We start from the raw sequence: 19,815 nt of genomic DNA on the forward strand, positions 1-19,815 counted from the left end.
AGATCAAGGCCATTCAACCAACCCCTCTTGCTCTGATACCATAATTACCAAGTTTCCTGGTCATGGTCTTATTTTTTTGAGTTTGTTTGTTTTGAGACAAGAGTTTTGCTCTTGCTACCCAGGCTAGAGGGCAAACTGCAACCTCCGCCTCCCGGATTCAAGCAATTCTCCTTCCTCAGCCTCCCGAGTAGCTGGGATTACAGGCACCCACCACCATGCCCGGCTAATTTTTTGTAGTAGCGATGGGGTTTCACCATGTTGGCCAGGCTGGGCTTGAGCTCCTGACCTCAGGTGATCCACCTGCCTCGGCCCCCACAAAAGCGTTGGATTAAAGGTGTGAGCCACCGTGCTCAGCCCGTGGTCTTATTTCTTATGTTTTCTTTTTTTCCCCTACAAGAAGGGAATGAAGGAACCACTGGCATCACTTCATAGGTTTCTCAGAATAAATTAAAAAATTGGCATCTGGCTTATACATCAGTATTTTGTGAGTCGGAATAAATCAAGTCTGTTCATGTGACCAAGCTGTCAAAGTTGAGTTATTCAACAGACAACATGGTAACCACCCCAAAGTATTGCCATCCGGAGACTCTGTTGGGAAGGTGGCTGACCTCTTCACCTCTCTAGATGACATAGCTCTTATGTATCTAATTAAATACATGTGTGTTCATTTTTTTTTTTCCATGCATCGTGTCTCCAAGCCAACACAATTTTTAAAACTTGGGAAACACATCTTTTGACTATGGGCTAGATGCCATTAATTCTAAATTACACAATGCAACAAAAAGATAAAGAAAAGGGTGGAAAAGGAGGAGAAATAACCACTGATTAACTACCAATGGGAGTGCTATTGGGGAAAAACGACCCTAAACAAAAATTGTATGTTTCCAGCTGAAAATGTTGAATAGAAATACAAACCAAGTCATGGAAAATCAACTAAATAAGGGCCTTAGAGAAAGTCAGAAGTTCTTTGGTCTATTCCTAATTTCCAGAAAAATGCTTTTACAAATGGTCAGGCAACTGAGCATCTGAGATCTAATTGTGTCACGTCAAACAAACTAGTTTGATGTTCTCCTTTTAGAAGAGCAGATGGAGTAGTCAAAAGACTATGAGAAACCCCTTAAGAAAGATGTGACAGTCTGAGGGACAGACTTAAATTAATGTTTAAAAAAATATAAATGCTTTGATGAATTAGAAAGGATTTTTCATCCCAGATCTAAATGAGATTTTCATCATTCTTTAAACAATGCCAAAGTAACTTTCTGGTTTCAAAGAAGAAAAAAAGCACAAAACTTTATGAATTTAAACAAAAATTAATTCCAAGAAAGAGTTCATTGAGAATGCATCATCAAGAAAAACATTCCAAATCATTTTCTTCTACTGAAAATGTCTTAAGAATATAGAGAAGTGCAAAGAATGATATTATAAACATATATATATATATATATCTACTATACAGTTTTAATAAATGCTAATCTTTTGAGATACTTTTTTGAGAGAAATAAAACCTTCCACATATACTTGAAGTTCCTTCCATTCCCCAGACTAGTCCAATTCTCCTTCCTTTCTCCCCAGAAAAAAAAAAAGCATTATTATGAGTTTTGGTATACACTTCATCTACTATATATGCATGTGGTATAAAAATACATAGTATTATATACACATAGTATACATATGAAGTCTATGTAGTATTAAAATACAGATTGGGAATACACAAAACTTGTATATCTCATGCAACTCATGTATCTATCTTTTAAAATAGATTCTTAAAATTGCTTCTAACAATGAGATATTTTAAAGGAAACTTTTCAGAAGTAGTTGATATGACTAAAAACCAGTGACCATTTCTACTCGGAAAATCATTAGAATCCAAACAAAATTTAGGGCAAGGAACTTATTATAGTGAATTCTGAAATCTATTTTATAAATTCTGAGAACATACTATGAATGGGAAAGAATTTCTAATATGGTGAGGCGATTAAAAATGCTACCAAGAAGCTCATATTTTATAAACTTAAAATTAGAGATAAAATGAGTCCAAAATAGATGTCAAAGGTGAACCCAGATTCTGTAAAAGATTATGATGGTTCATTGAATTCTCTTCCATGCATGTGAAGCTACTCTCTGGGAATAACTTACACAGGTTCAGAAATTACATTAACTCTTCAAACCTCCAGGGTACCATTTGGTAAGTTTTCATCTGATAATACTAAATTTTCTTAGCACCTAAATTATTCTCAGAACCTTATCTATTCCCTGGGCTCAGGTTATGGCTCCCAGAAACCATATAGTCTCCTGATCACTCAAGAGTTCCTGTGACTTCGAACAGTGCTCATCAACTTATTGATAGAAATAATTTAGGCCACCTGGAAAATTCAACTAAACAAGTGAAATTCACTCTCAGGTCACCATGTTCACTTGCTTAAAGACAACAGAGTGAAAAAGGGTCAATCTGATATATTTAGATATATTAAAGATAGAACCTATTGATTAGATGGCCAGTCCGAATAGCCATTATGATTGGCAAGCAAAGCTAGTTAAATAAAGAATGGCTCACTTATTGGTTTTTCGTAGTCAGAGTTTTAGTAATACGTGCTCCCTAAGTCTGGTTTTTAGTCAGACTTCTTGGGATTATTAACAGTCCCCTGGTAATTGCATTAAAAAGAAGGGTATTCGTCCTCATATTCCATCCAAATTCTAAGTTATAGATTTATAGTCTACCCTTCCCAAATTCCCTCAGATTAAGTGGCATACTCCCAAAGGACAACCAACCTGAGCTAATATGCTTCTCCCAACCACAAGCTTCCCTTGTGGGAAAGCTCCCCAAAATAAACTTTCTCTGGTCTAATCCAACAACACAGAAGTCTTAATGGGTTTGGATAAGCCTCTTCAACTATCATACACCCAAAAATATAAATCTATATATTTTAATCCTTTTTATCAAGAGATGTATCTTTAGTCCATTGGCAGGAGCTAATGAATAGGACATCAATTGATGTTTATTTACAGCTATCTAATTTCTTTATAGACCATTCCATTTGTGATAGAGAGAAGGGGAAGTATGAGGAGCAAAGCTCTTGAGTTTTGACTCCTGCTGGAAGAAGAGGTAATAAATAAATAGCCTTGCTGTTACTCCCCTTGGAAACAGACATCAGCCTTACTGGTTCAGAAGTGGAGATTAGAAAACACCAATCAATTTCATTATTTTACCTAACTCAGAAACATAATCTCTACTTTTTTCCTAAGACAACCAAGGGTAGATATTCTTTTTTTTTTTCCCAGTTCATTGCATATATATTTTTTTATTGTACTTTAGGTTCTGGGGTACATGAGCAGAACATGCAGGATTGTTGCATAGGTACATACATGGCAATGTGGTTTGCTGCCTTCCTCCCCATCACCTATATCTGGCATTTCTCCCCATGTTATCCCTTCCCAACTCCCTATCCCCCACTGTCCCTCCCCTAGTCATTCCCCACAGACCTCAGTGTGTGATGCTCCCCTCCCTGTGTCCATGTGTTCTGATTGCTCAACACCCACCTATGAGTGAGAACATGCAGTGTTTGATTATTTGTTCTCGTGTCAGTTTGCTGAGAATGATGGGCTTCCAGGTTCATCCATGTCCCTACAAAGGTATGAACTCATTGTTTTTTATGGCTTCATAGTATTCAATGGTGTATATGTGCCACATTTTCCCTGTCCAGTCTATCATCGATGGACATTTGGGTTGGTTCCAAGTCTTTGCTATTGTAACCTGTGCTGCAATTATCATATGTGTAATATATATTTATAATAGAATGATTTATAATCCTTTGGATATATACCCAGTAATGGGATTGCTGGGTCAAATGGAATTTCTATTTCTAGGTCCTGGTGGAATCTCCACCTGTCTTCCACAATGGTTGAACTAATTTACACTCCCACCAACAATGTAAAAGTGTTCTTATTTCTCCATATCTCTCCAGAATCTGTTGTCTCAGATTTTTTAATGATCGCCATTCTAACTGGCATGAGACAGTGTCTCAATGTGGTTTTGATTTGCATTTCTCTAATGACCAGTGATGATGAGCATTTTTTCATATGTTTGTTGTCCTCATATATGTCTTCTTTTGAAAAGGGTCTGTTCATATCCTTCACCCACTTTTGAATGGGTCTATCTTTTTCCTGTAAATCTGTTTTAGTTCTTTGTAGATTCTGGATATAAGTCCTTTGTCAGATGGATAGATTGCAAATATTTTTTCCCATTCTGTTTGTTGCTGATTCACTCTAATGATTGTTCCTTTTGCTGTGCAGAAGCTCTGGAGATTAATTAGATCCCATTTGTCTATTTTGGCTTTTGTTGCCAATGCTTTTGGTGTTTTAATCATGAAGTCCTTGCCCATGCCTGAATGGTTTTGCCTAGGTTTTCTTCTAGGGTTTTTATGGTGTTAGGTCTTATGTTTAAGTCTTTAATCCATCTGGAGTTAATTTTAGTGTAAGGTGTCAGGAAGGGGTCCAGTTTCTGCTTTCTGCACATGGCTAGCCAGTTTTCCCAATACCATTTATTAAACAGGGAATCCTTTCCCCATTGCTTGTTTTTGTCAGGTTTGTCAAAGATCAAATGGTTGTAGATGTGTGGCGTTGCCTCTAACGCCTCTGTTCTGTTCCAACAGATATAGATCTCTGTTTTGGTATGAGTACCATGCTGTTTTGATTACTGTAGCCTTGTAGTATAGTTTGAAGTCAGGTAGCATGATGCCTCCAGCTTTGTTCTTTTTGCTTAGAATTGACTTGGCTATGCAGGCTCTCTTTCAGTTCCATATGAAGTTTAAGGCGGTTTTTTCCAGTTCTGTGAAGAAGGTCATTGGTAGCTTGATGGGGATAGTGTTGTATCTATAAATTACTTTGGGCAGCATGGCCATTTTCATGATATTGATTTTTCCTCACCATGAGCACGGAATGTTTCTCCATCTGTTTGTGTCCTCTCTTATTTCATTGAGCAGTGGTTTGTAGTTCTCCTTGAAGAGGTCCTTTACATCCTTTGTTAGTTGTATTCCTAGGTATTTTATTCTCTTTGTAGCCATCGTGAATGGCAGTTCATTCTTGATTTGGCTATCTGTAAGTCTGTTATTAGTGTATAGAAATGCTTGTGATTTTTGCACATTGATTTTGTAACCTGAGTCTTTGCTGAAGTTGCTTATCAGTTTCAGGAGATTTTGTGCTGAGACGATGGGGTCTTCTAAATATACAGTCATGTCATCTGCAAATAGAGACAATTTGGCTTCCTCCTTTCCTATTTGAATATGCTTTATTTCTTTTTCTTTCCTGATTGCTCTGGCTAGAACTTCCAATACTATATTAAATAGGAGTGGTGAGAGAGGGCATCCTTTTCTAGTGGATCAAGGGTAGATACTCTTTACAGGGGTGCAGACCAACATGACATCAAGCTGCTAGGCCAGTAAGGTAAATACATGTAGTGTATTTACCACCAGTCCGCATTATAACTTGGAATGAAAAGCTATGGACTAGATAATTTTTCAAGTCATCCCCAGTCTTACAAGCATGTCAATAGAAAACTAAATAGTTGGATTTTTTAAATTTCATTTGAAAAATCAGTTGATTCAGTGAAGAAAAATATGTTGAGGCTATGGGTTAACATCACATAGGCATTAAGGTTGACAGGGTTTGGTTTTTTCATATGCTTATTTTGGTGTCATGGGCACATAGCTCAATATATCTATGAAATATAGGGGGAGATTTCTTTGGTAATAAGGTTAGAGGCATTATTATAATAGAAAACAGTAAAAATGGCCATATCTCAGAATGCATTAATGCCATTTCTATGTATCTAAATTACAGCATAGTTGTTTGTGAAAAAAAAAAATACATCTAGTCAACACATAAGCACGTATTTTGGGTCTAAATAATAATCTTTTCTAAGCAATACTGACTCATTAGCACCTTTGAATATAATTTTATGCAATTTAACATTTTATTTGTAAAACTTTCCAGGTGTGATTATTTTTCATCCATCACAAGATGTATTTTTTAAAAGAAAAAATGACAGCATTCACTTCTAAAATTTATGTATGCTGGTAGAATATTCTAATTATAAAACAAAGTAATTTTCTTCATGTATTTTTTTGGTATTAGTTTACATTGCAGATGTTTACAAAGTTAAAATAAATTAAAACTCCAAAGTTCAGGTATTTTCTATTAGCACTATTCACTATTTTCTTAGGATTATAACTATGTCGCTTAAGGCGATGTTTGCTCATTCTTCAAGTCTTTTTCTTAATCTGCCTAACAAGAAACCCTAAGCACAAGGAGAAACATCATCTTTGCAGGAGTATTGTTACCAGAGCCAACTGTGACAGCAGAGTATGAAAGAGTTACTTCAAAATTAGACTCCTAAAGTTGAGAAACTCATGAAAATTGAAGACAGGCTTCATTTATTCGTGATTCTGGCAACAAAAGCACAACAAATGACCCCTAGTACTAAAGAACTCCAGAAAAATATTCCACTTTAAGTACAAATACTATTGCAGTCATTCATTCATTTATTCATTGAATTAATTTATTGAGCACCTACTAGATGACTAGGTAATGTACTGTGGTGGTGGGGATCCCAGAATGAACAGGATGGGTCTTTGCTGTCGTCTGGTGGGGTACACAGACACACAAGCAATTTGCTAGTGGCGATTAAGATTGCATGTGGAAGATGACCTTCTCCTGGGAATGATAGTTATTCAGGAAAAACATTAGTCAGGCCTGCTTCAGAGGAATACGGTCACATTTAAGAATGACAAAGGGCAAAAAGTCTAGTTTCAGAGCTCCTGTGCAACAGCCTGAAAGCATTAGAGACTGCCAGCAGAAACTCTGCGGTTTCCAGCTTTAAAGTTACCCCCACCCCACACATTATGAATGCCCAAAGACAATGCCATCTATAGGACACTGTCTGACTATGGAGCATGGTGACATTTTCTGTCTACTGCATTGTTTATTTTCCCTTTCTCATAATTAAACTTTTTCTAATCTTATAAGGTAATAATATTTGCAAATGGAGAACACCTGGCTATCCAATATGATGAATTTTCCAGGCTGCTGGGGAAAGAGTTGTTCAAGCCAAAAGAAATCTAACACGCCCCCAGAAGTAACTCAAGCCCTTCATAATATGAATACACGGGTGCAGAGGTTAAATGTTATTTAAAGCAAAGAAAACATGAATATTGTGTCTCTGTGTGTAAGTGTGTGTGTGTGTGTGTGTGTGTGTGTGTGTATACGTGCAATCATAGAATTCTAAGCTTGTAGGGGGTGCTTTATATCTATATCATATGTTATCCAGATACCAGTTGTATATTATAAACTGCATATGCAATACCATATGGACACCATAAAATATCACATGTGTTGTCAAGATAATTTTATATTTAGTGCATGATTAAAATGTCCTATATTATATACCTATCTTTTCTGTGTGTACATAGATTTGTCTAACAAATTGCCTTCATTACCAAATTCAGATATAAATCAAAGTTAAAGTCTCTTTACTTAAATTTAATAAAAAGCAATATGGAAACGTGAATACAGTTTGTTTTTTCTTCACTAGATTTTTCTGCCATGCAGCATTTAACACTGGTGCAGCTGTCAATACCCATTCATCTGCTATCGGGCAGCTTTTTCCTTTCACTCACTGTGACATTTTTAAAGTGGCAAAAAAAAAAGCTTAAAACAGCATATTTGTCACTTTTTTCTTTCTGGTGACCTTTTAAGCACTAGGGAAAATTACTCTATATGTACTAAACCCTTTAATCATTACACATACATTTCACAATAGTTCTTTATATAAGGGTATTATTTAATTAAATTTAAGAAATTTACATTGTACATGCTGCTGTTCATTTAATTATTCAAAAATTTAAACATATGAAAACCTCATAGCTTTTAACTATGGCAACCATGTAATGCAACTGTAATTTACATTGACTCATATTTGTAAGTGGAATTTCAGAAATAACTTGTACACAACCTCAGATCCCAGCTTTTAAATTCTGATAAATAGCTACATGAAATACACTTATTCAGTAAATAAAAAAGATGTATTGATAGTGAGGCATGACAAGGGAGGTTCTGAGAGGGAGATGTAGGATTGAGTCTCACGTCTGTTTTAGATCACTGTGTGACCTGGAGGAAGTTGCTGAATATCTCTGATTTGCACCCGGAATCTCATCATGTGGAAAATAAGATACTGATAGCCACTTCTCTCCAGGAACAAATTAGCAAATATTTATATATGTCTTCTGAAATCTATTTAAAAAATGAAGAGGAACATGATTTTTGGTTCAAAAACACAAATATTCTGTTTTCTAGAAATGGTGGAGAAATTAAACATTCTTATAACATGCCAGAAAGAAATCAAATATTTAAAACAAACTAAACTAACATTAGCAACGTATTATTTAGTTACTGTCCTTTCTAAAACTAGAAACAGAAATACTGCTGCACCTGCTATAGAATGGCTTAAAAATTGCAAAAGATAATAATTCTGGACTGCCTTTTTAGTCTGAGCTTTAGTCTCATTACTTTGAGACAACTGGCATATCTTTTAAAATGACCAGGTCTTTTTCCTCCTACCCTCTAAACTCCGTGGCCTGGCATAAGTGGATGAATTTTACATTGGCAGCCCTAGAACCCTTTACAAGTTGGTCACCAAGAGTAACTTAGCTTCTCAAAGCATCAGCTTTCTCATCTCCACAAAACAAAACATATCTATCACAGAAGTTTTTTTTGTGGGTCATAAATTGTGTACCAACATATTGCCTGGTACACAATGAGCTCCTGATGAATGGCATTTAGTATTGCTGTTCTGGCAAGAAATCTCTTGGCATGCTTTGCTGTAAAAGAAACCCAGTGAACTTATGGATTCCGCCACGCAGCAAAAATCCAGGCAGAAATCAAGATGCAGGTGTCCTCTTCCTCCGTAAAGTCCTCTTGGAGCCCTCCTCATTTGTCTTTGACATGCTGGGAAAGCAGGGTCAGGAAGGGTGCCCTCCCCTTGAGGTGAAGGATCCTGGCGTCTTTCTCTCCTCCCCTCCCAGTCTTCTCATATAGACAAATTAGGGGTGGGGAATGGGCTCAGGTGGTGCCTGGCTGTCATAGGCCTGTTCTAATATAGTACATTGAGCATCACAGTAAAGATAATTACCCAGATCACGTGAAACCATTCAAGTTGGTGAGGTTTGGAATAGGAACTTGGAGTAAGTCAGAAAGAATGAATGAAATTCTCCAGGCTGGCAGGAGGGAGGAGAAAGATTCCTCAAAGACAATAGCATGCTCAACCCTCAGACAAATGAAATGGCATGGGTGGTCTGGTCACTGTGGCTGACGCATGGCTTGAGGGCAGATGAAGATCAACAGTGATTGTCTTATGTGCCATTCTGAGAAGTCTGGGTTTCATCCTCTATTCAGCTAGGACCCAGTGATGTTTTCAGCAAGGAAATAACACTCCCTGACTTGTGTTTTAGGAAGATCACTTTAACATGTATCTGGAGAATGGGCAGGAGTGATAAAAGACTGTTCTGGCTGGGTGCGGTGGCTCAAGTCTGTAATCCCAGCACTTTGGGAGGCTGAGGTGGGCAGATCACGAGGTCAAGAGATCGAGACTATCCTGGCCAAAATGGTGAACCCCCATCTCTACTAAAAATACAAAAATTAGCTGGGCATGGTGGCATGTGCCTGTAGTCCCAGCTACTCGGGAGGCTGAGGCAGGAGAATTGCTTGAACCTGGGAGGCAGAGGTTGCAGTGAGCCGAGATTGTGTTCCTGCACTCCAGCTTGACGCCTGGCGACAGAGTGAGACTCTGTCTCAAAAAAAAAAAAAAAAAAGACTGTACCATGAGGGATTGTACAATGAGGGTAGACTTTGGAATAGTTAAGCAAGAAAGAGTGCGAGCCTAAACTAAGGTAGCATTGTTATAAGCAGGAGAAAGGGAAACCAGGAAATTGAACCAACAGAACTTAAATGATTGACTGTGAGGAGTAAGAAAGAGAGAGAGACTGAGGATTTCCTAGAGTTTGAGCAGATAGTAAACTGATTAAATATAATAACATTATATGTATTTCAAAAGGAAAATATCCAAACACAATTATATCCATAACATAAGGAAGCAGTCAGATGCTTGCCCTTGTAATAAATGTTTGCATTTAAGAGACACTTTAAATTTATATTTGACATTTTTAAATGAAGGGTAAACAACTGTATTCCTATTACTTAAAATCACCTTGAATGTGTAACAGCTACCAATGCTGGGTCATCTTATTGGCAATTATATGCTTTTCCAAACTGGGGGATAACCCTTAAACAGGATATCACACTCAATAATGTTCTCAACAAAGTGTAGGGTAGTTTCCCTTCAGTTTACATGGCAGCTGCATTCTTGGAAATTTTCATGTATGTTTAGGTGGCACGAGCTTACTTCATATCGACAGGTAAAATGAAATTACATTTCAAGCTTAGAAGACTGTAAGTGGCTCTTTTCATCAACATGAATGGCTAGGGGGAACATTTGAAGCTGCACAGAACACAGGACATTTCTTTGAGTGAGACTGTCCTGTGCTCCACAAGATCCTCAGCATTCCTGCCTTCCGGCATGCTACTCTTAATAGCCAAGCCATTGTGACACCTAAATCACTGATTAAAAATCTTCCCAGCGAATTTCCAAAACATCCTTAGGAAATGGTATCACTCTGACCCCACTGAAAACTAGAGTGCTTGGGGAAAGTTCCAGAGAAAACACCATAGTTTCCTCTTTTCTTAGCAGCTGGGGAGACCATTTTAGCTCAGAAATTTTTTTAAAAATCAACTCTTTAAAAAGAACTTTGATCCTGCTAGTTGAGAAATCTTTGGTATGACTCAAACTGTACAAGACACACTGATGGCCAATCAAAAAGGATGAGAAAGAAAAAGACAGTATCACATCCATGCTTCCATTTTTAAAGTTTCCTTTCTATTTCTGAGAGCTTGTGTTACCATAGGCAATTTGTGAACTATAACGGGCATTTCTTCATGCCCTCAGTGTCCAGGGTAGAGCTGGGAACAAGATATAGTGAATGGCTCTATCCTTTATTTGATGGGTGGGATGTGCCCGCTGGTTTGTTGGATCCAGTATTGCTCTGGAGCCAGCTTTCACCAGCTTTTGAGAGCCAATCTAAATCTTCAGGAATTTTGTGAGCCAATTGACAATATGTTGGAAGCTTAAAATTGGCCATAGCGATAATATTTAAACCATGGAAACTGGCAAACACTAAAAATCAGGGTTCTCCCCACTCCCCGAGCCAGTTGTTAAACATTTACCAGTATACCACTGGTTGAAGCTCTCCTCCATCCTGCAAGAAAGGGAAAGGTCGTCACCCGGCAGGGGCATTTTACATATGCCGATAATCCTCTGTGTTCTATCGGCCTCATAGGCTGCTCATTAAACCCTAATGCTTGATAATAATGCTACAGTAATTTTGTTACTTATGGACATGCTGATGCAGTTCTTCTGAAGCACTCATGCAGGTGTCTAATGGGTGGGCAGTCCCTGTGCTGGGCACTGATATAGACAGCCAAAAAGGCTTGCCCTAAATAGACACCTCTAGAAAATCTTAACACCCCCATCTGTGGAGGAATGTATTCCAGTCCTCCCCTCCTAATCTTCTTACGGTAGCTAAGTTTTACTCAAAGCTTCAGCTTAGCCATAAACACTAATTCACTCACTCTTCAATCAATCTGCCACTATGGCAAGACCAAGCTTGGGGAGAAGCCACAGTAGCCTCAAAAGCAACTTGAAACTGACAAATCCCTTAGCTTCCGTTTCTGGGCCAAAAAGAGTTAAGAGTTTGTCAGCTTCAAGTCACTAGAGGCTTTAGAAGTCAGTCAAATCTGCCGACTCAACACATTTTGCTTTAAATAGGAAAGATGCCAACTGAAGCTGAATGGTAAAAGAGATTTCCAGGGAGTGGTAAAACTAAGGAGAAGGCAGGAGGAAAGAAGATGTAGTGATAGTAATAATTCCTTTTTCAAACAATGTGACAGTGCTTTTACTAGATATTCCATCTCCTTTCTCCATTATGTATTCTACAGTATGTATTATTTTGGCCATTTGTACAAGTGGCAAAGTAAGAATGGCCAGATAAATTTCCCTATGCGTTTGGGGAAATTAGAACTAGAATCTTGGTCTTCTGATATCTTCCTCTCAATCATTCTTACTCTAGATAAATGTTTCCCATTTGGTAACAGGAAAATAACATAACTAGAACATCCTTTGAGCCACATCCATACTTATGCTTTTATACACATGAATCTGTTTAAAAAATAGTTGAAATAGTAAAATATCCATTTAGTTCAAGTGAATTCTAGTATTAAATATATATAATCGATAACTTCATATGCTATTTTCTCCTTATATCTTTTTCTTTTTTTAAATTTTTACTGAGGTATAATATAACAGACATACAATAAACACAGTAAGTATATAACATGATGTTTTGATATATGTATAAACCTATAAAATAATTACCACAGTCAAGAGAGTCAGTACAGTCATCCTTCAGTATTGTTGGAGGATTGGTCCCAAAATCTCCCTCAGGTACCAAAATCCTCAAATGCTTTAGTCTCTTATATAAAATGGTATAGTATTTTCACATAACCTATGCACATCCTTCCATATACTTTAAATCATCTCTAGATTATGCATAATACCTAATACAATGGAAATACTATGTAAATAATTGTTATGCTATGCTGTTTAGGGAATAATAACAAAAAATTCTGTACACGTTAAGTTTGGACATAATTTTTTTCTGAATATTTTTAATCCACAGTTGCTTGAATTCACTGATGCAGAACTCACAGATATGGAGGGCCAACTATATGTCCAACACATCCAAAATGCCTCACACCCTTTGTAATTCCTCTGTCTACCCCTTCCCACCCACATTCACCCCAGGAAACACCTGATCTACCTTCTGTCAATTAAATAAATTTTCATTTTTAATGTTTTATAAGAGTGAACTCATATGATATGTACTCTATGTCTGACCTCTTTCACTGAGCATAATAATCTCAAGATATTGCCATGTTGTTGAATTACCAATAGTTCCTCCCATTGCGTTGCTGAGTAGCATCTCATTAAATGAATATGAAACAATTTGCTTATTCATTCACCTATTGATGGACTTTTGATTTTTTCCAGTCTGGGGCTATTATAAATAAAGCTATTGTGAACATTCATGCCAAAGTCTATCTATTGATATATGATTTTATTTTTTTAATTTTTTTATTTTTGAGACAGAGTTTCGCTGTTGTTACCCAGACTGGAGTGCAATGGCACAATCTCGGCTCACCGCAACCTCCGTCTCCTAGGTTCAGGCAATCCTGCCTCAGCCTCCCGAGTAGCTGGGACTACAGGCACGCACCACCATGCCCAGCTAATTTTTGTATTTTTAGTAGAGATGGGGTTTCACCTCGTTGGCCAGGACGGTCTCAATCTCTTGACCTCGTGATCCACCCGCCTCGGCCTCCCAAAGTGCTGGGACTATAGGCGTGAGGCACCGCACCTGGCCTCATATATGATTTTAATACCTCAGAGTGAAATGGCTAGGTCTTATGAGAAGGTATGTTTAACTTTTTAAGAAACTGCCAAACATTTCCAAACTGGCTAAGCCAATTTACATTCCCAAAAGCATAGTATGAGAATTCCCATTCCTTCACATTCTGGTCATCACTTGCTATATCAATCTTTTTAATTTTAGTGGTGCTAACAGGTGTGTAGTGGTATCTCATTATGGTTTTAATTTGTATTTCCCTAATGAATAATGACATTAAGCATCTGTTCATGTGCTTATTTCAAATCCATATATTTGTGGTTAAGTCTATCTGCCGTCCATTTTTAGTTATGTTATTTTTATATTATTGACTTTTGAGAGTTCTATAAATATAATGGATACAGGGGCTCTCCAGATATATTCTTTGCAAATATTTTCTTTCAGTCTGTGGCTTGTCTTTGCATTCTCTTAATATCCTTTGGGCCGGGCATGGTGGCTCACGTCTGTAATCCCAGCACTTTCGGAGGCCGAGGCGGGTGGATCACGAGGTCAAGTGATCGAGACCATCCTGGTCAACAATGTAAAACCCCATCTCTACCAAAAATACAAAAAAGTAGCTGGGCATGGTGGCACATGCCTGTAATCCCAGCTACTCGGGAGGCTGAGGCAGGAGAATTGCCTGAACCCAGGAGGCAGAGGTTGCCGTGAGCCGAGATGGCGCCATTGCACTCCAGCCTGGGTAACAAGAGCAAAATTTTGTCTCAAAAGATATATATATATATCCTTTGGAGAGCAGAAGTTTTTAATTTTGAAGAGATCTAATTTTTCCATCTTTTTGTTTTATAGACCACACTTTTGTTGTCATATCTAAGAAATCTTTGCCTAATCAATGTCACGAAGATTTTACTTACATTTTCTTTTAAAAGTTTTATGGTATTAGGTTTTATATTAGGTTTATAATTCAATTTGGGAAACTAAGTTAATTTTTGTATATAGTTCAAGGTTTGGATCGATGTTTCTTTGGTTTCTTTTGCATGCACATGTCCAATTTTTCCAGCACCATTTGTTGAAAAGACTATTCTTTCCCTACTGAATCATCTCTGCACCTTTGTCAAAAATCAGTTGTCCATGTATATGTGGGTCTGTTTCTGAACTGTGTTCTGTTTCAATGACCTATTTGTCTAACCTTATGTTTTCATCATTGTCTTAGTTAGCTTAGGCTACCATAACACAAAACCCACTGTGTGGCCACACACTGAGAGAATTACAGAAAACTTGAATAACTGGAGAGCTCTATCTTGTTCACAGGTCAGAAGACTCAATATTGGAATGATTTCTTCTTTCCTTTAATAATGGAAGCTGCCACATTTTCATTTCTCTTAGAGATAGGTGAGGCCATTTGACTCTGATCTGCCTAAAAGAATCTCAGCAAAAAAACTGTATATTATCTCCAGGTAGTATCTTTTTCTCTGTTTTTCTCTTCCCATGGGCTGGTCCAGATGAGGACAGCACCAGAATATAGTGCATTTTCAAGTGTAGTTCCCTGATAAGCAGCATCAGCATCCCCTGAACACTTGAGAATGCAAATTCTCAAGCCCCAGCCCTGAACTATTCAATCAGAAACTCTGGAGTTGGGGCCCAGCACTCTGTTTAACAAAAACCCCCCAGGTGATCCAGGTACAGACTGCAAAGTATCAGTTGGAACCTCCAAAAACATGTCCAGCCATGTTGGAATCTGCAAAGTACCAGGTTCCAACATGGCTGGATATGTTTTTGGAGCAGTCATCTACTCTCTCAGGACTATCTCCACCCTCTTCTATGATGGAGAAATAAACTTCTCTTGCTTGAGACTTTGTAATTTTGATCTCTTAATCTATCTCTAACTACACCTCCATTGTGCCTCTGTGTGATATTATCCTGACCTCGTATAGAGAAGTTTCTCTTTCAGGACATATGGTGTATCTCAAAGATAGCATCAAGATTACCACTACATATCAAGGATTACATTTGCCTATACTGAGGGATACATCATAACAATTGATAATACCTGTCCTATAGAGCTTGTGTCATTTTGATAAATTGGATAAAGAGTAGAGCAATATAATATGCTATATTCAAAGAGATTATTTTATAAATTTTCATTTATGTTAGTCTTAAAAATTATGAGACTTACATATTTTCCCTTTCTGCATAATTTTCTTTTTCACTAACTCTGAGGAGAAAATACAGTATCTTTTCCTCTCCAAACTATTTACCTTTTCCAGTCTGCTCCCATCATGTAGGTACTTTCGTTGTCAATAGCAGCCAGAATTACCCTCAAGACTTGTTCGAGGGAATTGAAAAAGGATGAACAGCCCTAGTGCTGAAAGTAAGAAAAATAATGTCTCAAATAATATTCACAATAGATTGTTCTTCAATCAAGAAAAAAGAAAAAGAATTTTAACCTGGAAAAAAAGTTAGTTATTTTACATATAAAATTATATATAACTATTTTATATTTCTTATATAATCTGATCTAGAGAGCTCAAAACACATACACACATGTGTACATTTTAAATATATCAATATAGTTGAAGAAATTTTTCAATGGTTTATCATAAAACACTTCTTACAGTGCTTCAATAAGCCTGTCAAAGTTGACTTGAGTACTTCCTGGTGACAGAAAGATTCAAGTGTTCACGGCTCATTCAATATTCTATTTATTTGCTAAGCACCTCCTCTGTATCAGACAGCCTCTTCAATTTTTGAACAGCTGTAATTATTTAAAAGTTCTAACTCACATTAAGATGAAATCCTCCTGTAAATAACTTCAACAGATCTCCTTGCAGAAACACACTGCTAAGTGCTGGGGATAGAGACACAGGGAACTTAAGGTGTCCTGGAGGTAGGGACAGAGGGTCTGATGACAGAATTAATAAATGCTAATGTATGGATGTGCAGAGTGATTTGAGAAACTGGAGGAGGATGCCCTAAAAGATGAATAGGAATCAAAAGAGAAAGAACATTCCAGTACCAGGAAGAGTACGGACACAAGCACAGAAGCATAGAAGAGCAGGACATTTAGGAAATCTCTAGAAAGCTTTGTATGTACAAAACTAAAGGTTGTGGAGTAGATGCTAAGACTGGCAAATATCTGTAAGATGCATATTAAGGAGAGACTTGTACATCATGATGAGGGGTTCAGACTTTGTTCTCCAGACAATGTGGAATCAGCAGATAATATTATATGAACAAGTGACATGATTCACTTTCTGATCTGAAAAATTATTCTGACTGAAGAAAAGAGAATGAATCAGAGAAAAGAGAAAACATTAGAAAGAAAAAGAGGATACCCGTAAAGAGTGTATGAGTTTCTTTCCCATTCTTTCTCCTACCGTTTCTCTGTTTTCTCCTCCTGCAAGAAAAAATATGTCTAGGCTAAGATAGCAGAAGTAACGATGTGGATGAATCAACAGATCCGAGTTATGAAAATAGAATTCTCATCAGTACTTCCTAGTCGATTTAGTATAAGAAGTAGAGGAGAGGGTTTTAGTTCTGCCCCCAGAGCAGCATAAAAGTCTTTCCTATGACAACCCTTCAATCATTTAAAAATAATTATCACCTTCTTTCCCTTACCACTCGAACAAACCAATTCTTGTCCTTCAACCTGGGTACGATAAAACGCCATTCCCCAACCCCTTACCTCCCAGTGTTTAATTGGGTATAGAAGGTGCCTTATCTAAAATTTCTCAACTCAACAACCCACTCAAAACTCAAGAAGTAGATAAATTTATTTCTCTAGAGCCTATAAGAATTCACACCAGCCAAAAGATCTTCCTCACTGTTCAGTTGTCAAAAAAATATATTAATGCTTCTAAATCAAGAACAAAAATAAAGTCACTCAAAAATAAAGTTTAACATTTCATATTTTTGGCACTTAAAATATTCTTCTATTTGTGCTTTCCTAACATGAGCATATGACTTGCAAAGCAAAGTAGCCATAAATCAGGCTACTCTAACACCCTCTTCACAGACATTTGTCAGGAAAAATAATTAGTAGACTGGCTAAGAGAACACTAATAAAGCAGTGCATTTCATTTCATTTGGTCCTTATTCAACAATTGCAAAGAGTTCCAAAGAAAAAGACAAAGAAAATTGGAATTATTATTATCCTCCACCCAGCTTTCCTGATGGAGCATATTTCTTGATGCTGGCAAAACTCCTGGACCTAATCTTTATTTTTTAACCTATTGATCCTTTTCCATTAGTGACAGACTTGTTCTGCTACAAGGGATGGGTTTCCAAATTGGCCTGAGGGAGGCATGTGGGTTAGAAACAATATTGTCATTGGCCTAGTTTTGGCAGGATTGGTGGAAAGTCAGACAACTGTTATGTTTTGGAGTTGCAGGCTAATAGTGCCCTCTGTTTTCCATTTTTGCTCCCATCAACAGAATTAGCAGATGGCCAAGAAGCCACTAGAACAGAAGTAATGTTCCAATACAGTGGAAAAAGACCAATCCAGTAAACAGTCTAACATCCATCCAGTGACTTAAAATAGCAAGCTAAATGTTCTAAAGATGAAGGGAAAAAATAGAAAACATAGCAAAAACTCTTTAAGCCTAACTCCTTTCCCCAGAACACATGGTCTTTTCAGAGCAATAAATTTACCACAGATTCCAGCACCCTCGAAATGTCCCACCCAACTTCCCAAATGCCCGACCTTGCAGTCCAGTTGACCACAATTGCTCAAAAGGTTTAGAAGACATTTCCTAAACTTTCCAGAGATTCTCAGTCAATGGATCCAGGGTGAAGTGTAGCAAACTGTAATTTGTTTTAATCCAAAATATGCTTATTAAGATGGTTTCCCATTCATCTTGACAGAGGGTACTTTTAATGCTGCTTCCTCCTGAAGGAACATTCTTTTGTGAGCCTTGTCTTTTCTCCTGTAGGCTGGCAGAGAACAGTGGAGCCACCAACACACCAAACTACTATTTGTGCCTGGCTAAAGACCGTGGTGATATTATAGCAACCCAGGCATTTCATATCCATGAAGTACCTGGGGCTCTGCATCAGGCACTCCTTGCATTTGCTCTTCTGGAGAGGGATAAAAGAGATCTTGTGTGAGAGGCATGTTCTCATGGATAGGTAGTCACCACTAGAAAGGGAAATATGTCGTTCTTTTTTTTAAAAAAATCTTTCCAGATGATTCTGACGGTCTCATTGGGGAACCATTTAAAGGAATATTTAATGGTCTATCCGTAGGAGGGATTTTCAAATGAGGTGCTAGACATGGAAGTAATCAGTTGGGTAACTTCAATTTTCATACATCCTCTGCGCCCACCTTCAATATCTTCCATGCTTCCCAGAGGATAGGGAGTATAGTGCATGGGGTGAGTAGGAACTGAAAACCCACTGTCTTTGGAATGGAGAGTTGGGGAACTGCTTGGAGAAAAATGAAGCAAAACAAAACAAAACCCTCTCACTCTGATAGTGTGAACTAGTAGGGTGCAAATACAAAACAACTGTCTTCACCACCCGCCTCAATCCCGGTTCATTCTATGGGGCAAGGTCTTCCTCTGCTCCTGGAAGAAATTCTGAGAAGGTAAAGCTGGTTTTTCCTGGCATTTTCAGATAATAAAGTCATTTTGCCTGAAAAAGTCTCATGTTTTAATTGAAAGTCAAGTCAAAACCATAGAGTTTAAAGTTAAAATATCTCTTCTCCTCCACTGAGGATCTAGTCCCCAAGTTTGGGCCTGCGCATTCAACCTCTTCTTAGTTTCTCCTCCTGCTTCTCCGCCTCCTCTAAGTCACTCAATCAGCATCCTGTTGCCCGTGCAAGATTGAAGGTGGGACTAGGGGCTGGGATAGGCAAGGAAGAGAGGTAAAGTTACAGAGAGCAAGGTCTTACCTGACCGATATTGATACAACCTGCCCCTCATTTCCCCTGGCTGGCTAATTCTTGCTCATGAGAGGCACTAAGCACTCTTTGAGCTGTCATCACTGGAGACATCTCACCTGCAGAACCAGGTGGATTCACTTCCTCTAGCTGGTGATTCCTAATTCCCTGAGCACCTGACTTTCACTGTGCACCTTCAGCCTTTACTACAGAGGTCTCCTCGCCTCCCTCTACCAGGTACATGGGAATGGCTCACGGCAGTTCAAGGGCAGCTCTCTCTCTCACATGTACCCCACATTTGATCCATGAAAAAGACTCATGTGTCATTCCCTGTTGCACCAACAAAACAGGAAGCCTCTTGCTTTTTGGTGCTTTAAC

Source organism: Callithrix jacchus, chromosome 9, assembly GCF_049354715.1.
Source record: "Callithrix jacchus isolate 240 chromosome 9, calJac240_pri, whole genome shotgun sequence".
Lineage (NCBI taxonomy): Eukaryota > Metazoa > Chordata > Mammalia > Primates > Cebidae > Callithrix > Callithrix jacchus.